This window comes from Acomys russatus, chromosome 29 (genome assembly GCF_903995435.1).
Source record: "Acomys russatus chromosome 29, mAcoRus1.1, whole genome shotgun sequence".
Classification (NCBI taxonomy): Eukaryota; Metazoa; Chordata; class Mammalia; order Rodentia; family Muridae; genus Acomys; species Acomys russatus.
This window is the reverse complement of record NC_067165.1, coordinates 10243194-10255736: the sequence shown is the minus strand read 5'-3', so window position 1 is coordinate 10255736 and position 12543 is coordinate 10243194. Positions and strand designations below refer to the sequence as shown.

General features: G+C 36.6%; 1 protein-coding gene across 1 annotated transcript in view; it reads right to left on the bottom strand.

The window, feature by feature from the left end:
- Window positions 1–12249, bottom strand: part of LOC127211314 (selection and upkeep of intraepithelial T-cells protein 2-like) — a 50626-nt gene extending 38377 nt beyond the window's left edge. The window contains exon 1 of the mRNA XM_051171134.1: window positions 11964–12249. The gene's annotated coding sequence lies outside the window, so the exon portion shown is untranslated. The remainder of the gene's footprint in view (window positions 1–11963) is intronic.
- Window positions 12250–12543: the final 294 nt, after the last annotated feature.

Sequence of the window (12543 nt, the reverse complement as noted above, 5' to 3'; positions counted from 1 at the left end):
TGGTCCTAGTTTTAGGAATGTTCCATCTAATGACTAGACTCATCCCAGATGTTTCTTCCTCATCAGAAGATCACATCCTCACAGGTTTGATATTGTCTTCTGGGTTCGGAAGCTTTATCAGGTATCCTGTCTCTCCAGAGTAGCTTATAGAATTACCAAATATATGCACATCTCAAAGGCCCAGTAATGTGCTTGTCACATTGAACTATATTTAATTATATGATAAGTTATGAAACACATTTACTGTTACAGTTAGTAGAGTAATCGTGCTGGCGTTTAAGAAGGGGCACATGACCTTCTTTCTTGTACTCATTATTCTGATTATTCTTCTGCAGAACTCATAACTAAAGGCACATTTGTGGGAACATACAGTTAGTTAAAATGAAAAAGAAGTTGCCTAGTCAAATGTGAAAGCTTTTTCAATTACTTAGTATTTTGGCCTTTTGACACAGCAGTTAAATCTGATAGCCTTTTTATTTCTGTCACACGCACAGCACACTAGATACTAGGCTTATGAAGAAATGGAAAAATTGAATGAGAAGTTAAACATAAGCTATACTTTCAACTGATTTGTTTTCATTTTAAGAAAAAAATAAAAATATTTATGATATATCCATCTTTAATAAGAATAAAGTAAAATTTTTCATGTATATCAAATAGGTTTACAATTTTTAAAAAAATTCATGTGTGTGTGTGTGTGTGTATGTGTTTTACTTGCATATATGTATGGCAGTGGTTCTCAACTTTCCTAATGTTGCGATCATTTAATAAACTTCCTTGTGTTAAGTTGGCCCTCAAACACAAAATTTTTTTTGTTCAAACTTCATGATTGTAATTTTACTACTGTTATAAATTATAATGTAAACATCTGTGTTTTCCGATGGTTTTTGGTGCTCCCTGTGAAAAGGCTGGTATATTTCTAAAGGTGTATGACCCACAGGTTGAGAACATCGATGGATGCAAACCACTTGCATTCCTGGTGCTCTTGTTGTTCAGAAATGTTTGTCAGATCTTCTGGAACTGGAATTAAGGATGGTTGGAACCACCATATGGATTCAAGAACTGAACTTGTGTCCTCTGCAAGAGCAACAAGTACTCTTAGCTACTAAGTCATCCCTCTCTCTTTTTCATTTTATTAGTATATATTAATTATATGTGATGGAAGCTGTTATGACATTTTCATACATGCATATATTTGTGTTCACTTTCATTACCCTCTTGTATCCTCCCATTTCCATTAATCTTCTTCTTTTCAAATACTTTTCCTTATATTTTCATATCTTTTTAACTTTTTTAATGCTTTAAGCTTGAGTTGGATATTTCAAAGAACCATGGTAAAGGTTTGTTTTTTAGAACATGGCTCACCAATGTCTATGGTTCTGAAAAGCATCTTTTCCCCCAACTGGAAGTTATTTTCATATACAAACTCAGATTGTGATGAGGTCTTGTTAGTTTCTCTTACTTCTACAATAGTAAATGGTAGAACTAATACTGTGTAGGTCCTCACAATTGTTGTGAGTTAAAATATTTTGAAGGAGAATTTAATATTTTATTCAGAAGTCTAATTTTCTTTTATTTTAATATTCTTTTAGTTGAAATGTGATATTTTAATATACTGTTAATTTAAATATAACTATATATTTTATGCGAGATATTTCAATACATAAACTTTTCAAATCAGTACCTACTGCCAATCTCTTCCAGTTTTTAAAAAACAAAAACAAAACAAAACAACAAAAACCATTACATTGTTTTAAACTACAGCTATGGCCAGCTAGAGTCATTTCTTCAGGATAACTATATTTGCATACATTTTTGTTTGTTTGTTTGTTTTTTCAAGACAGTGTTTATGTAGCCTTGGCTGTCCTGGACTCACTTGTAAACTAGGCTGTCTTTGAACTCATGGAGATCCTTCTGCCTCTGCTTCCCCGAGTGCTGGAATTACAGGTATGTGCTATGGTGCCTGGCTATTTTGGTCCATTTTAAAATATTAAATAGCTCTCATCTCTCCATCTTTTTCCACTTCTAGATTCTAGTGATTATGATCCTGCTCTTTACTATTAAATCAACTTTTAACGTTTTTAAAAATGAAATAAAATTGCATTGCTTGCCTTCTCCCCTTCCTCCCTCCAGTTTCTCTCACATCACCCCCTCTCAAGCCAACAGCCCACTTTTCTTTATTATTGCTACACACACACTTGCATTTATGTATATACATATATATTAGTATGTATATAGTATATATACATGTGTGTATGTGTGAGTGTGCATGTATGTATGTATGTATATATAATGCACAAATATATATATATATATAAACACATCATACTGAGTCTTTTTTTTCTTGTTTGTATGTTTTGTAAGTTGAGCACTCTGCATTGAACAATGAATAAAGGGGGCTCATTCCTGGGAGAGGGCAATTTCCTTGTCCCAAGAGTCATTATCTGCCTGTAGTTCATTGTCTAGGGTGGAATTCCTGAAAAATTACCCCTTCTACATTGACATGTCCAATAATTCCAATGTTCCAGTCCTGCTTGTGAAGCTATTTCTAGAAAATCAGCTTTTTAAACTTCGGTGTATGACTAAAGATGATGAAATATTTTTCTATTTGTGCAGTCCTATTTTAGAAGTTAAGGTTGTGAGGACACAGGTGTAAGAACACATCTTAAAAACACCACAGGGACACCTCATATATCCTCCTTCTGTTTTACTTATCACAACTAGACACAATAGAGAAATTACTCTTCTTGAGAAAATCACGAATGGGCAGAAGTCTCACTATTGTGTGGCTGAGAAATAATAGCAATAGAAATATATTTTCTTTATCTCCATTCAAACCATACTACAGAACATTCTGATTTCCAACTGAACCCTAAAGAACACTTGAGAGGTCCCTGCCCCCAGAAGGCACTAACTCTCTATCTTTCTGAACCTCAAAATTTACTAGTCTTAAAATATACTTCTGTTTGTGTTCTTGGAACTTGTTTCTAGGGAGAAAGTATTTCTCCCTGGGGGGCACAAGGAAGAAAAAATAGAAGAAATAAAAATCATCCATGAAGATAGATGCATACTCTAAAAGCTTACTGAGTCTCCTTGCATACCTACACCTGATGATTCCATGTCTCTGTTGTCCCTATGAAAGCATTACCTGAGTTGTCTGAGTTTCTGATAATCCTTCAAAAGATTTCCTGAAGCCATACTATGTCAGAGTTAAAGGAAGATCAGGGAAAATAACCACCAACACCCATCTCCTACACTGAAACTCTGCCCACATGATTCTGCAAGCGTGTTACTTAGGCCTGTTTTCCAGGGAAGGTTCTATAAGGCTGGTCTTAGCAACCCACAAACTAAAGCTTTGTTTATCTCACTGACTGCATCTGGTGTTACTCAAGTATTAGCAAGGCTCACCCAAAGAAAAAGCAAATCAAAATCTGACCATACCTGTCATATATGGTGTGCTGTATGAAAATCTATAATGAATGTATTTTGAATGCTGGACCTTTGTGTACATAGAAAGGAAATGGGGTTTTAGAAACAGAAGTAAATGACCTTAAGTTCAGATAAGGCATTCTAGGAAGCTTCACACAGTTAATAATAAATAACAATAAACTCAAAACAAAATGACCAGTGAGACCAGTTGAGCAAAAGAGCACAGTAGTTTCCCAGGCTGACAGAGCAGCAATATCTTCAAGACACAAATTAAAGTAGACAATTCAAAATACTCCCATAGAGGATCTAAGATGGCAGTGCTGACTAAGCACAGTGTCTGAACTGCAGGACTGAGCCTAGGGATCAAGGTGGGACCTACAGACCACAAGACCTGGAGAATCTTAGGTGAAAGGGGTTCACATGGTGCAGCACACACGTGGGTTTGGCCTCTGGCCATCCAACTGGTCCACGGAGGATGGGTTCTCAGTCCCCAGGTACTGGCTACATACTTGCCTGTGAGCTGCAGCTGTGTTCTATATCTCAGAATCTGTATCTGGGACTGAACTCTTGGCTGTGAAGTGCAAGCATCTGGATCTTCCGGCCCAGGGAAGAACCTAAGACAATGGGTGGGTCTGACCTCAGACCACCCTGCCAGTCCACACAAAGCCCCAAGGTCCTGTGGCTGCAAGCTGGGTCTCCAACACTCAACACATCCTATCCGGCAGTACCTGCATTCTCTCCGTCTGAACTGTGGGTTTCAAAGCAACAAAGTCAGGGTCTTCTGGCACAGGGGGGAGTACAGTGTGTAACTGGGATACTTCTGACTTCAGATTACCCTGCGAGTCCATGGAGGGACTTAGGGCTGACACGGTGGCCCAGGTGGCTGAAGACACTTTCTTGGCTATGACGTGGTTCTGGTTCTCTCTAGTGGAATGAACCGAGGTATCACTGCCTGAGAGAGAATGAGCAGAAGCCAAAGCCAGCAGGCAGCTCCTGCACTCTCAGGTGGACTGAAGCAAGGTCCGAGGGACTGAAGTGAGGTCCCAGGGCCCCAGTAGCCATGGGGAGGGTCTCTGTAGCCTAGCCAAAGGCAGATAGTACCTACTATCTTGGACTGAACCTTCAGCTGCAGAGCACCAGCACTAGCCTCTTCGGGCCCAGTGAGGAGCCCAGGGTATGGAGCAAAGTACCCCATAGCTGAAACCAGGTCCCCTGCCTGATGTAGGGAAGGGTTCCCTCATCCCCACAGGTGAGAGGTCTTGACCTATGGACACTCACCAATGAACTATTCTCAATGACCACTGAAGGACACCAGAAACTACATCCCATTGTCAGAAACAGCAAGATGAATAAAGGCCAGCATAAAACCACAAACAACAAAAGTCAGAATAATATGGCATCTCCAGAACCCAGTTATACCAAAAAGAACTCAACCCTGGGAACTCAAATACAATAGAAGCACAAGAAAATTACATCAACTCCTTAGTAATGAAGATGAAGGGTGGAAATGAATAAAATCTGTAAAAAAAAAATACAGGAAAATGTAGTCAAACATTGAGAACCTTAGAGAGGCCATGACATAAGCCTATAGAGAGGAAATGAAGCAATCACTGGAAGAAAATCAGGAAAATGCAAACAACCAGATGAAGGAAATCAATAAAATGATTCAAGATATGAAGCTAAAAATGGAAATAAGGGCAAAAGCACAGACAGAAGAAAGCTGGAAATAAGAGAACTTAGAGAAGCAAACAGAAAATGCAGAGATAATAGATATCAAAATATGGAGCAAAGTACCTTGATTGTAGAAGATACAATAGAAAATTTTGACGCAGCCATCAAAGAAAATGGTAAGTCTGAAAAATTCCTGACACAAAAAATCCAAGAAATCAAGCACACCATGAAATGATGAAAGGGATGGATAACGGGAATTGAGGAAAAAGAAGACATCTAGCGCCAAGTCCTAGAAAATATTTTCAACAAAATCATAGAAGAATACTTCCCCCAAGTTAAAGAAAGAAATGCATATAAACATACAAGAGACCTACAGAACACCAAATACAATAGGCTGGACAAAGAAATCCTCTACCAAATAATAATCAAAACACAAAATATACAGAACAAAGAAAAATATTAAAGGCAGCAAGGGAAAAAGGCCAAGTAATATATAACGGCAATTACACCCAACTTCTCAGCAGAGACCATAAAAGCTAGAAGGGCCTGGGTAGAGGTCCTGCAAATCCTAAGAGACTGCAGATGTCAGTCTAGACTACTATACCCAGGAAAACTTTCAATAACCACTGATAGAGAAAACAAGATATTCCATGACAAAAGCAAATTAAAACAGAACCTATCCACAAATCCAGACCTTCAGAAGTTACTAGAAGGAAAATTCCAACACGAAATGACAAAATACAACCAAAAAAACACAGGAAATAATTTCATTGTTACAAAACATAACCACACATTCTACTGCAATCAACATCAAAATCAAGGGATGTAACAGTCACTAGTCATTAAACTCTCTTGACATCAATGGTCTCAACTCTCCAATAAAATGACATAGACTAACAAAATGGATGGATAAACAAGACTCAAAATTCTGTTGCATTCATGAAACACATCTCAGCCACAATGATAGACATTACCTGAGGGTAAAAGGCTGGAAAAGGGGCTTCCAAGCAAACAGACACAAGAAGCAAGCTGATATAATCATTCTAATATCTAATAAAATAGACTTTCAACCAAAATTAATCAAAAGATATGAGGAAGGACACTTCATACTCATTAAAGGAAAATTCAACCAAGATGACATCGCAATTCTGAACATTGAATCCCTCAATACAAGGGCACACATATTTGTAAAAAAAAAAAATATTAACAAACCTTAAATAACACATCAATTCCCACACATTAATAGTGGGAGACTTCAACACCCCACTTTCACCAAAGGACAGGTCAATGAAATAGAAGCTAATCTGAGAAATAATGACATTAACTGATGTCATGAATCAAATGGATTAACAGATATCTACAGAAATTTTCACCCAAACACAAAATATTGTATGTTCTTCTCAGTTCCTCATAGAATGTTCTCCAAAATTGACACTATACTAAGTCACAAAGCAAGTCTCAACAGATATACAAAAATTGATATAATACTTTGTATCCCATCAGAACAACAACAACAGAAATAACAAAAAGCTTACACACACATGGAAACTGAACAACTCTCTACTCAATGACACCTGGGTCAGGGAAGAAATAAAGACAGAAATTAGCGACTTCTTAAAATTCAATGAAAATAAAGGTACAATATACCCAAATTTATGGGACACATTGAAAGCAGGGATCAGGATACCAGGCACATACCTAAATATAATAAAGGCTATATGCAGCAATTCAATAACCAACTCAAATTAAATGGAGAGAAACTCAAGGAAATTCCATTAAAATCAGGGATTAGACAAGGCTGCCCATATATCTTCAATATAATTTTTGAAGTTCTAGTTAGAGCAATAAAACAACAAAAGGATATCAAGGGATTCCTATTCCCAGATGATATGATAGTGTATGTGAGTGATGCCCAAAATTCCACCAGGGAATGCCAACAGCTGATAAACACCTTCAGCAAACTGGCTGGATAAAAATCTATCTCAAAAAAGTCAGTAGCTTTCCTACACACAAATGACAATCATGCAGAGGAAGAAAGTAGGAAAACTACACCCTTCACATTAGCCACAAACAATATAAAATATCTAGGAGTTACTCTAACCAAGCAAGTTAAAGACTTGTATGAAAAAAAAACTTCAAGTTTCTGAAGTGAAATTGAAGATGACTTCAGAAGGTGGAAAGAATTTCCTTGTTTGTGGATCCAGAAAATTAACATAGAAAAGATGGCCATCTTACCAAAAGCAATTTACAGATTCAATGTAATCATTGCACAATTATTCAATATTTACACAATTTTTTAAAGACCTTGAAATATAAATTCTCAACTTCATATGGAAAAACAAACAAACACACAAAAAAACCCAGAACAGTAAAACAATCCTGTACAATAAAAGATCTTCTGGAAGAATTTCCATCCTTGATCTCAAGTTGTACTATAGAGAGAGCAACAGTAATTAAAAGAGCATGGTATTGGCATAGCTGTAGGCTGGTTCATCATTGGAATCAGATTGAAGACCAAGAAATAAATACATGGACCAATGGGCACTTGATTTTTGACAAAGAAGCCAAATCTATTCCATGGAAAAAGGATAGCATCTTCAACAAATGGTGCTGGTCTAACCTGATGTCTATATATAGAAAATGATATTAAACCCATATTTATCACCATGCACAAAACTCAAGTCCAAGTGGATTAAAGACCTTCACATGAAACCAGAGACACTAAATCGGTTAGAAGAAAAAGTGAGGAAGAGCCTGGTACTCATTGGCACCGGAGACAACTTCATGAACAGAACACCAACAGCCCAAGCACTAAGTTAAACAACTGATAAATGAAACCTCATGAGGCTGAGAAGCATCCATAAGGCAGAAGCCACTGTCAACAGAACAAAGTGACAGCCTCCATATTGGGATAAGATCTTCACCAACTCTACATCTGACAAAGGTCTAACATCCAAAATATATAAAGAACTCAAGAAATTAAACAACACCAAACCAAATAACCCAATTAAGAAATGGAGTTCAGAGATAAACAGAGAATTCTCAACAGAGGTATGTCAAATGACTGAGAAACACCTAAAGAAATGCTGAAAATCCTTAATCATTAGAGAAATGCAAATCAAAACAACTCTGATATTCCATTGTACACCCATCAGAATGGCTAAGATCAAAAACTCAAATGATAGCAGACATTGGTGAGGCTGTGGAAAAGGTGGAACACTCTATTGCTGGTGGGAGTACAAACTTGTACAACCACTTTGGGAGTCAGTGTGGTGCTTTCTCAGAAAATTGGGAATAGGCTACCTCAAGACCCAGCTATTCCACTCCTTGGCATATACCCAAAAATGCTCTACTATACAACCAGGACAGTTGCTCAACTATGTTCAAAGCAGCCTTATTCATAATAGCCAGAATCTGGAAACAACCTAGATGTCCCTCGGTTGAAGAACGGATAAAGAAACTGGTACATTTACACTATGGAATATTACTCAGCTATTGAAAACCAGGAAACCTTGATATTTGCAGGCAAATGAATGGAACTAGAAATGATCATCCTGAGTGAGTTAACCCAGACCTAGAAAGATACACAGATATTCTGAGTGAGGTACTACAAACCTAGAAAATAAAAGTCACATGTTTGTTTGTTTGTTTGTTTGTTTTTGTCATTTGTGAATGTTAGCTTTGGGTTTTTAGATATTGTGTTTTGTTTGAAATATTCATAAAGGTCAGAAAATTACTAGAGGGCTGTGAGAAATAGCACTCCTAGAATGCCTAATATAAATGATTAATAGAAATAATTGGGGTTAGGGATGGAGGCCAAAGTGCAATAATGGGAAGAATAAACAACATTAAAGAACTTTCAAAAAGCCATATGGAAATTTACTACTGTTTAGACTTATATCCATATGTATAAACACAGGAGAATAAAAATAGAGTTAATCTATAACAGGCCAACATTCTCCCACTAGACATCACAAGCTACCAAAGACCCAGGCCCAGTAATGAATTACTTCTTTTGGAATTCTTAGTCATTGAGATCACATAGATCCTCGGACATTACAGTGTATTAGTGAACCTCCATACCTTGATGTTAAAATCCTCTCAAGAAATAAGCGAACAAACACCCTCTGTTGCTGAAAACATCAGATACTTGAGCTATAAACATGAAGATATTAAGCTACTGTGACCTGAAAACATCATTCTTACTGTCTAGCTTTCACAATGTGGGAAGGTGACAACCACAATACTGAAGAGAAAAATAATCATCAGTCATAGCCAGCAATGAACGCTGCAGGCAGTCCTGATGATACTTGATGGGCTGGGGTCAGTTAGAAGAGGAGAGGGCTCTTCCCTCTATGAGGACTAGGGGAGGGGAGTAGGGAAGCAAGAGGGAGGGAGAGTTGGACTGGGAGGAGACCAGGGAGGAGGCTATGATTGGGATGTAAAGTGAATAAATTTTTTAAAACATATTTAAATTAAAAAAAAAAAAACCAATTTCCCCTTCAGGATCAACTGACAATCACTTGACAATCTCTGTAGACATTCCAGTAGAAATCCCAAACAGAATTAAGATGGGAAGCCTAGATGGATTTCCCTCATGGCAAATCTAAAGTACTCGGTGTAATTTGAGACTCTGATTAATTATTCTTCAGTAAATAATTGATAGCATAAAATGTGCCATCTGAGTTGACATACTATGTGGCTGCCAGTATGAAAGGTTATACTCATGAAAAATCTGAAAGGATGTGTCTAGCAAACTTGTAAATTATATGTCAATATTCAAAATTAAATTATGCCCCTGTATATAAGTTATGATTTTGAACTTGAATTTAAAACAGTGATGATACCAGAATTATATGATTGAGTACAATTCTATCAAATTATGTGGCTATTTTTTATGTTGAATAAAAAGAAGCTTGAAATGGTATGGTCAAGTTTTGTTCCCAGGTGCTGTGACCTGTATGTCTCCCTACACTTTCAGGTTGCTGTTTAATTTTCATGCAAGTATTAAGGAAGAATGCAAAGAGCCTAAGCAGGTAATTAGAGAACAGAGACTCTGCTCTTACACATGAACTAATGTAATTATAATGAGAGTGGGTTTATGATTGTGGAAGAATTCCTTTAATAGGATACAATTCTTCTCATGTTGTTTGACTGTCTCTTACCCTTTCATCTTTGGTCATGGATAGCACCATAAGAATGACCTTTATCCATCACTGACAGATGATATCATTTTTACCTTGGACTTTCCATTTTCTAGAAATTTCTGCTGTTCATTTGTGCTACTCTATTATCCTTATTTTAAAGTGGCCAAGACATTAGCCAAGATTTTTGTACATTTCCTGAAGTTACATGCAATGTGTTTATGAAGATTAACAAAAACTCTTTGAGATTACAAAAAATGCATATATTTTTTGTAAAACAATCAATTAGAATGTAAACAATTTGAAACATTTTTTTCTTGGTACTTTTCTACATGAGCCAGCTTTTTGGTGCCTACTTAGTCTCTATGCAGCCAATGTGAAAATACTTAAATATTGACAAACAACATGAATGCTTTTCTATAATACTATTCTAGAATATGATTTATACACATTATGTATGCAGGTGATTGACTGGATTACAATGTAGAAAAGCAGTTTACAGTTAACAAAGGACATATTAAGAAATCTATAGTTCTTGTATCTCCCTCCATAACCACCCACTCTTTCAGAGCAATGAAGCCAACAATTGAAGTTATTAAAGATAATAGTCTTAAAAACAAACTACAAGGAAAATGAAAGTCAAGAAGATTTAAACCATGATGACTAGAAATAACTCAAAGTATAATTGGCAGTATAATGGGCAAACCAGTTATAGCTAACTCAATAGTATACACATCAGTAAGAAAGTAATGAGCCATTTTTATGAAGATCAGATATGGATATCTATACTATCTGATTGAATTAAAAGGTTCCAACAAAGATGCTACACACCTTATGATTACAAATAAATGATTCTTAAAAACCAAGTAATTGTAAATGTAAATTCATCGTTTTCTAGAGTTGGAGAAAGGAAAAAGAAGGAATGACTCTCAAAATCCACAAAAACAGATTTGAGATCAAGGATAGATATTTGTTATATGGAATTCAGTGACAATTTCATGACTATAAATATTTAAAACTTTATAAAGTACTTCCCTTAAATTTCAGGCTGAGTTTATTTCTCATCAGCCATACCTCAATAAATCTCTTCACAAAGAGGACTATAAAATGAATATAAAGTACTGTTTGTGATCTTTTAGTGGCTATCCATATGTATAACATAAATTTCAGGAGTAGAATCTTAAGACACTGAAGACCTCCACACTGGTGACTGTCAGGTCTATAACAGTGATACCGCAGTGTTTTCTTTTGGTTCCCCAGGCAATTTATAACGGGTGAGAATCCTTTCAGTATGTTGCCCCTAGGTGGTCAATGGAAGACACTCAGTTTCAAGGTAGCCCAAACTGTACTACATATTATTTTAAAAGAAAATGATACAAAGTTGGGTAGAGACAGGAAAGGAGCTGTATCCTGGAGCAGTTGGGGAGGGGAGTAAATATGGTCATATATGATCATTGTGTTAAATCCTCAAAGAACTAGTAAATAAAAGAGAGGTGAGGACATGTGGACATGATAATGTTCCTGAATTTCAGGGTACTGTTTGACCCTAATCTTATAATAGAATAGGAAAACAAATCCTCTCTCTTGAAGGACTTCACTGCCTGTCAGATTCCTATGCCCCAACATTTCTAAGTCCTAACTCTATAATGAAAAGACTGTCAAGTTGGGAAACTCTAAGTCTAGACTTCTCTCCAAATACTCCACACCCAGATCACTTACTTGAGCTCCAGAATTCAAAGAGAATTTCTTTTATGTCACTTCACCAATCCTCAGTGTCTTCAGGTTGTTCAGCAAAGCATCTTCACCATTAGTCACCAATACCTTCTGTAGAAGAAAGTTGCCACTCTCTCAGAGCTTCATCTGATTTTCTCCAATTTGCTATTTTCTCTGGTCAATATGAAATCAGTATCCTTCAGAGAAAACAGGAAGACTACTATTTGCTCAAGTAGAAAAGCCCATGAGGTCATGCTTACTAGCAGCACACACGGTAGCTAGCGCTCAGGAGCTCTCTCCCGCTTTCAGGAGGCCTGTTCTAACATGATACACTTGGCTCATTGTGATACCTGAGACAAGGCAAGTTTCTTCATAGTGTCACCAGACTGTTTCTTTAAAACATGCTAATTCTGGAAATACCAAGGGGATTTCTTGCTCTGTTAACAATAATGTGCTCTGGAAATTAACATTATAAGTAACATTTACTTTTTTTCTCAGTCAGCCTCTACATTTTAAAACTTCTAGCTATCTGTTATGTTTCCTTGATGAATGCTCCACTATATTCAGTCAGGTGGTGGTCACTGAA